The sequence below is a fragment of the Procambarus clarkii genome, chromosome 18 (genome assembly GCF_040958095.1).
Source record: "Procambarus clarkii isolate CNS0578487 chromosome 18, FALCON_Pclarkii_2.0, whole genome shotgun sequence".
In the NCBI taxonomy this organism is placed as follows: Eukaryota; Metazoa; Arthropoda; class Malacostraca; order Decapoda; family Cambaridae; genus Procambarus; species Procambarus clarkii.
In genome coordinates this window covers 39,772,819-39,780,130 of record NC_091167.1, presented here as the reverse complement: position 1 = coordinate 39,780,130, position 7,312 = coordinate 39,772,819, and the positions used below count along the sequence as shown (strand labels likewise).

General features: G+C 49.8%; 2 protein-coding genes and 1 long non-coding RNA gene across 3 annotated transcripts in view; all 3 read left to right on the top strand.

Moving 5' to 3' along the window:
• Positions 1–7,312, top strand: part of LOC138365874 (uncharacterized) — a 471,205-nt gene that overhangs the window by 405,178 nt on the left and 58,715 nt on the right. The gene's annotated exons all lie outside the window — the stretch shown is intronic.
• LOC123750466 (LIM/homeobox protein Lhx3) overlaps positions 1–7,312 on the top strand; it is a gene marked incomplete in the record, with an annotated part of 90,492 nt that overhangs the window by 62,755 nt on the left and 20,425 nt on the right.
• LOC138365893 (uncharacterized) overlaps positions 1–7,312 on the top strand; it is a 44,619-nt gene that overhangs the window by 19,294 nt on the left and 18,013 nt on the right. The window lies entirely within an intron of this gene.

The window sequence follows — 7,312 nt, the reverse complement described above, 5'->3', positions numbered from 1 at the left end:
CCCAGCCTCCCCTCACCCCAGCCACCCCTCACCCCAGCCACCCCTCACCCCAGCCTCCCCTCACCCCCGCCACCCCTCACCCCCGCCACCCCTCACCCCAGCCACCCCTCACCCCAGCCACCTCTCACCCCAGCCACCCCTCACCCCAGCCACCCCTCACCCCAGCCTCCCCTCACCCCAGCCTCCCCTCACCCCAGCCACCCCTCACTGCTGGTTCGGCCCGTCACCCAACCTATTAACTAATTGACTCCAGCAAGAGCAAATCATCTTTATGGGAGCGAGGAGGGGAGACGAGGGAGGGGAGACACGAGGGCTGGTGGGAGGGAGCTGTCAGTGTATTTACTATTTGTATCTCCAGAATCGAGCTTTTAGCTCTTGGACCCCGTCTTTCTAACCAGTATATTTTCCTCTGTTATATCTACTACGTATATATTTCTCTCTAACACACACACACACACACACACACACACACACACTCACACTCACACTCACACACACACACACACACACACACATACACACGCACACACACACACACACACACACACACACACACACACACACACACACACACACATACAGGGGCCTCGGGGCCTGGTGGATAGCGCGCAGGGCTCGTAATTCTGTGGCGCGGGTTCGATTCCCGCACGAGGCAGAAACAAATGGGCAAAGTTTCTTTCACCCTAAGTGCCCCTGTTACCTAGCAGTAAATAGGTACCTGGGAGTTAGTCAGCTGTCACGGGCTGCTTCCTGGGGGGTGTGTGTGTGTGGTGTGGGGAAAAAAAAAAAAGTAGTTAGTAAACAGTTGATTGACAGTTGAGAGGTGGGCCGAAAGAGCAAAGCTCAACCCCCGTAAAACACAACTAGTAAACACAACTAGTAAACACACACACACACACACACACACACACACACACAGCCAGGAATGAATACGTAAGAGTGAGAAGAGAGGCAGAAGGGCAATATGAAAACGACATCGCAAGCAAGGCAAAGACTCAACCCAAATTGCTGCACAGTCACATCAGGAGAAAGACATCAGTGAAGGAACAGGTAATGAAACTGAGGATATAGGCAGACAGATTCACTACAAACGACAAAGAATTGTGCGAGGAACTCAATAAGAAATTCCAGGAAGTCTTCACATTAGAGCAAGGAGAAGTTCCAGAGATAAGAGAAGGAATAATTAACCAGGCACCACTAGAGGAATTTGAGATTACCAGTGGAGATGTAAGGAAGCTTTTGATAGAGCTGGATGTGACAAAGGCTATAGGCCTGGATGGAATATCGCCATGGATACTAAAGGAAGGAGCAGACGCACTGCACATGCAACTCTCCATGGTGTATAACAAATCACTGGTAACAGGTGAACTGCCAGAAATTTGGAAGACGGCGAACCTAGTCCCGATATACAAGAAGGGGGGATAGACAGGAGGCACTGAACAACAGGCCAGTGTCCCTAACCTGCATACCATGCAAGTTATTGGAGAAAATTGTGCGAAAAAAGCTAGTGGAACAACTGGAACGAAGGAACTTTGTGTCACAACACCAACTTGGTTTCAGGGATGGCAAGTCATGCCTCACAGGATTAATTGAATTCTACGATCAGGTAACAAGAATCAGACAAGAAAGAGAAGGGTGGGCAGACTGCATATTTTTGGATTGCCAGAAAGCCTATGACACAGTGCCACACCAGAAGCTAGTGAGAAAGCTGGAGATGCAGCCAAGAGTGAAAGGGAAGGTACTCCATTGGATAAGGGAGTACCTAAGCAACAGAAGACAGCGAGTCACTGTGAGGGGTGAGGTCTCAGATTGGCGAGACGTCACCAGTGGAGTCCCACAGGGTTCAATCCTTGGACCTATACTGTTTCTTATATATGTAAATAATCTCCCAGAGGGTATAGAATCATTCCTCTCATTGTTTGCTGATGATGCAAAAATTATGAGGAGGATGATAGTAGGAGGCTACAAGATGACCTAGACAGACTGCATGAATGGTCCAACAAATGGCTGCTAAATTTTAACCCGAGTAAATGTAAGGTAATGAAACTAGGCAGTGGAAACAGGAGGTCAGACACAAGTGATGGAGAGTGACGGTGGTGGAGGACCACCGTCACTCTCCACCACACACCACCATCACTACACCTCACCAGTGGTTGGTGAAGAGAGCGGTGAGAGAGAGAGAGAGAGAGAGAGAGAGAGAGAGAGAGAGAGAGAGAGAGAGAGAAGGCGGCGGTTGATACAAGCGACTGGTGGGCAGAGTGAAGGCATTGATGAAAGGAAACAAATTGATTGATGCAGATTAAGCCCCCCAAGGAGGTGGCACGGGCATGAATAACCCGCAAGGGAAGCAAATGGCAGCTGGAGAATTAAATAGAGTAGATGAGAAAGAGGGGGCCCCGTGAAGGGGGGGGGGGAGGGGTGGAGTAAGAAAGGGCAGGAGGGGGGATGGGGTTGGGGGGTTGGTTAGGGGGGGGGGGAGATAAGAACAGCCACATAAGGGGTGGAAGTACCTGGGCCTGTTGGGTAATACCAATTACCCGATTGGCTTTTTATAGTTCGAAGACAAGGAGGCGGGGAGGGGAGGGGGGAGGGGAGGGGAAGGGGTTAGTGATGGAGGGGGGGGGAGGGGGGAGGAGTGGGGAAGGGGGGAGGGGATGGGAAGGGGTGAGTGATGGAGGGGGGGAAGGGGGGAGGGGTGGGGAAGGGGGGAAGGGGTGAGTGATGGGGGAGGGGGGAGGAGGTCCTGAAGTGGGATTTAGAAACGGTAGATGGCTCGGCTCTGAAGTCATTTACATAATGAAAGAGTCAATGGTGGGTGGTTAGGCACGCACGCACCCACGCACGCACGCGCACACGCTGACGCAAACGCACGCATGCATACATACGCATGCACGCACAAGTTAATTGACGGTTGAGAGGCGGGACCAACGAGCCAAAGCTCAACCCCCGCAAGCACTAGTAGGTGAGTACACACACACCATGACCCCCACCCACTCCTGGAAAGAATTAGGTTTGTAAGTAAACAACAACACAGCTTTAGAGAAGGAAAATCCTGCCTGAGGAAGCTCCGGGAGTTGTATGATAAAGTAACGAGAATAAGGCAAGACAGAGAAGGATGGGCAGACTGCATATTTCTGGACTGCCCAAAAGCCTTTGATACAGTACCAGACAGAAGGCTACTATACAAACTAGAGAGACAGGCGGGAATAGACGGAAACGCACTATCATGGGTAAGGAGTTACCTGACAGACAGGTGTCAGAGAGTGACAGTGAGGGGCGAGGAGTCGGACTGGCGTAGAGTAACAAGCGGGGTCCCTCAAGGATCACTCCTGGGTCCAGCTCGTCCTCCACAAATGGGGAGGTAAATGTAACACCCCATAAGTGTAATTATGTACTGTGTATGACAGTAAGGAAATGTACTTATTACACTTAGTATTAAACCGTACTGTCAATTCGGAGAGGATGGCAACGGAGCCATTCTATTCCTCATTTATGTAAATGACTTGACTGCAGGAGTCGAGTCTTTTATGTCAATGTTTACAGATGATGCAAAACTAATGAGGAAGGTTGAGACAGATGAGGCAATGTAAGATTCTCCAGGATGACTTGAACAGGTTGAAGAGATGGTCCGAGAAATGGTTGCTAGAGCTCAACCCCAACAAGTGCAAGGTGATGAAAATGGGGACAGGAGCAAGGAGACCGACAGACGATGAAGGGAAACTACCTCCATAACGTCTACCGTCTAGAGCAAAAGACCTGAGAGAGGACACAACACCAAACCTAACTCCAGAGGCTCATATAAATAGAATAACGTCAGCCACAAACTGTACTCTGGCAAAAGTCAGAACATCCTTCAGGAACTTGAATAAGGAAGCTTTTATATCACTATATACCACCTGTGTGAGGCCAGTCTTAGAGTATGCCGCACCATCCTGGAGCCCCATCTTAAAAAAAAACACATAAGGAAGCTCGAAAAGGTACAGAAGTTTGCAACGAGACTCGTCCCAGAGCTGCGAGGGATGAACTACGAAGACAGACTGAAGGAACTAAACCTGACGACGTTAGAAAGGAGGAGGAAGAGTGAGGGACATGATACAGACGTATAAAATACTTAGAGGGATTGACAGGGTGGAAACAGTAAAATCGTTAACAATTGATAACAACAGAACAAGGGGAGCAAGGATGGAAGCTTGAGAGGCAGATATGTCATAGAGATGTTAGAAAGGTTACCTTTACCATAAGGGAAGTGAGTAATGGAATGACCTAAAGGAGCAGGTTGTAGAGGCTAACGCCATTCATAACTTTATAAAGCTGGTATGATAGGGAAATAGGCCAGGAGTCATTGCTTTAAACAACCAACGAGTAGAGAGGCGGGGTCCAAGAGTTATAGCTCGATCCTGCCGGCACAAATAAGCGAGTACACACACACACATGGGCACACACTAGGAGTCTGGTAGCTGAGTGGACAGCGCGCAGGACTCGTAATTCTGTGGCCTGGGTTAGATTCCCGGACCAGGCAGAAAGAAAAGGGCAGTTTCTTTCACCCTTATGCTCCTGTTACCTAGCAATAAATAGGTACCTGGGAGTTAGACAGCTGTTACGGAACTGCTTCCTGGATGTGTGTGTGGGAAAAAAATAATAGTAACAGTTGAGAGGCGGGCCGGAAGAGCAGAGCTCAACCCCCGCAAGCACAACTAGGTGAACACACACACACACACACACACACACACACACACACACACACACACACACACACACACACACACACACACACACACACACAGGACATTCATATCAAACATGGACAATCCCAATTAAAAAGACTAGAGCACAGGATAACACAGGGGGGTGGTAGTCTGGGGAGGAGTGATATCCTGGGGAGGGGGGTGGTAGAATGCAGGATAACTTGGATGAGCTTTATAGATGACCCTGAAATGACTAATTGACCTCCACGCAGACCAGCAGGAGGTCACGAGGGCTGGGGACCAACAATCACACCTCCAGCGTCTGATTGTTGCCTCCACAACCTGATTCACTCTCACCCTGCCCATGACTCCTGATCTCAGGAAATCATCCTACAAGTACGGCCCAGAAAGACCCACACTGCCACAGCTACAAGTATGGTCTTCTAAAACTTAGCAAATACGTATGAAACACGTATGGAACACGCATGGAACACGTATGGAACACGCATGGAACATGCATGGAACACGTGTGGAACACGTATGGAACACGTGTGGAACACGCATGGAACACGTATGGAACACGCATGGAACACGTATGGAACACGTGTGGAACACGTATGGAACACGCATGGAACACGCATGGAACACGTGTGAAACACGCATGGAACACGTATGGAACACGTGTGTAACACGTGTGGAACACAACATCGCCAAAATCGAACACAAACACGTAACTGCAACACTGCAACCAATCATCAAATGGCTCTTGCTGCCTTAAGACTGAACAAAAAAACAAAAACAGGACAAAAAATCCTAACAATAACATTAGCTGTTGCCACAACAACAGAACCACCTGCGTCACCCTGTAATGGGCAGTGGACGGGCGCACACAAGGCTATCCCACACCCCACCTCCCACCCCAACGGGGCCGACGTCCCACCGGCCTTGTGCGGGTTTGTCGCCTCTAATTAAGTCGTTACCATCGCGCCCTTCATACCCGGGCCCCGGGAGGGGGGGGGGGGGGGGTTGTGAAACCCTGATTTTAATGGTGAAGGTGCGTGATGCTGGACAATATGGTGATGATAATGGTGGTGATGGTGGTGGTGAACTGCGCCATGTGTATGGTGCTTTACTGGGGAGGGGGTGGTAGTCTGGGGAGGGGGTGGTAGTCTGGGGAGAGGTGGTAGTCTGGGGAGGAGTGATATCCTGGGGAGGGATGGTAGTCTGGGGAGGGATTACTTACTTCCAAGTGCCTGTTTACTGCTAGGTGAAGAGAGGCATTAGGTGAAAGAAAGTCTACCCATTTCTGTCCCGGTCGGGCGTGGAACCTGTGTCGCGTATTTTAAAGTGGATGAGAAGATGGATGAAAGGTTAGATTGACGTCAGGTTCGGTGGCTGCGTGATGGATGGCACTGTGCCTACGGGTTGTGGGGGAGGGAGTGCCATGGACCGCAGGATAGGTGGGTACACATTAATATCAACCCGGCCTCTCAAAGTAACGTCGCTTTACGCTCGTATGCGCGCTATAGCCAAAAAACTGACGTAATTTGAAATGAAATCGGCTCACGAAAGGTATGTATTGTCCCGTTTTCTGTTTGGGTCCTCCAGCTTAGTCTGTTAGGTTAGGAGAGGACATTTTCAATTAACATTTTTCATAAAAATTTGAAACTTTATGAGAATTTCCTGCCCTCCTAAACTACCCGAGGACCTTTAACTTACTGTTTTGAAAAAAAATCCCCAATTTATTTTCCATTTTTTTTTCAATTTTCAAAAATACGTCAGTTTTCGGCCATACGTGCGAACGGCTATATTCAGACGTAATTTGTAAGAAGACAGGTTGCGGAATCTGTACACCAGTTGATTGACCGTTGAAAGGCGGGACCAAAGAGCCAGAGCTAAACCCCCGCAAGCACAACTAGGCGAGCGCACACAAACACACACACACACACACACACACACACACACACACACACACACACACACACACACACACACACACACACACACACAGGAGAAAGGTTCATATATCCGAAGATTATCCAGGGGAGCAGTAAACGCAGATTACTGAGTTTTGACGGGGGAGAAAATCCTGAATTTATGATGGTATTATGTGATTATATAATGGTGTGGCTAGGGACCTGTCTGGCTGTCTAGTGACCTCAAGGGTGTGGCTAGGGACCTGTCTGGCTGTCTAGTGACCTCAAGGGTGTGGCTAGGGACCTGTCCGGCTGTCTAGTGACCTCAAGGGTGTGGCTAGGGACCTGTCTGGCTGTCTAGTGACCTCAAGGGTGTGGCTAGGGACCTGTCTGGCTGTCTAGTGACCTCAAGGGTGTGACTTGGGACCTGTCTGGCTGTCTAGTAACCTCAAGGGTGTGGCTAGGGACCTGTCTGGCTGTCTAGTAACCTCAAGGGTGTGACTTGGGACCTGTCTGGCTGTCTAGTGACCTCAAGGGTGTGGCTAGGGACCTGTCTGGCTGTCTAGTGACCTCAAGGGTGTGGCTAGGGACCTGTCTGGCTGTCTAGTGACCTCAAGGGTGTGGCTAGGGACCTGTCTGGCTGTCTAGTGACCTCAAGGGTGTGGCTAGGGACCTGTCTGGCTGTCTAGTGACCTCAAGGGTGTGGCTAGG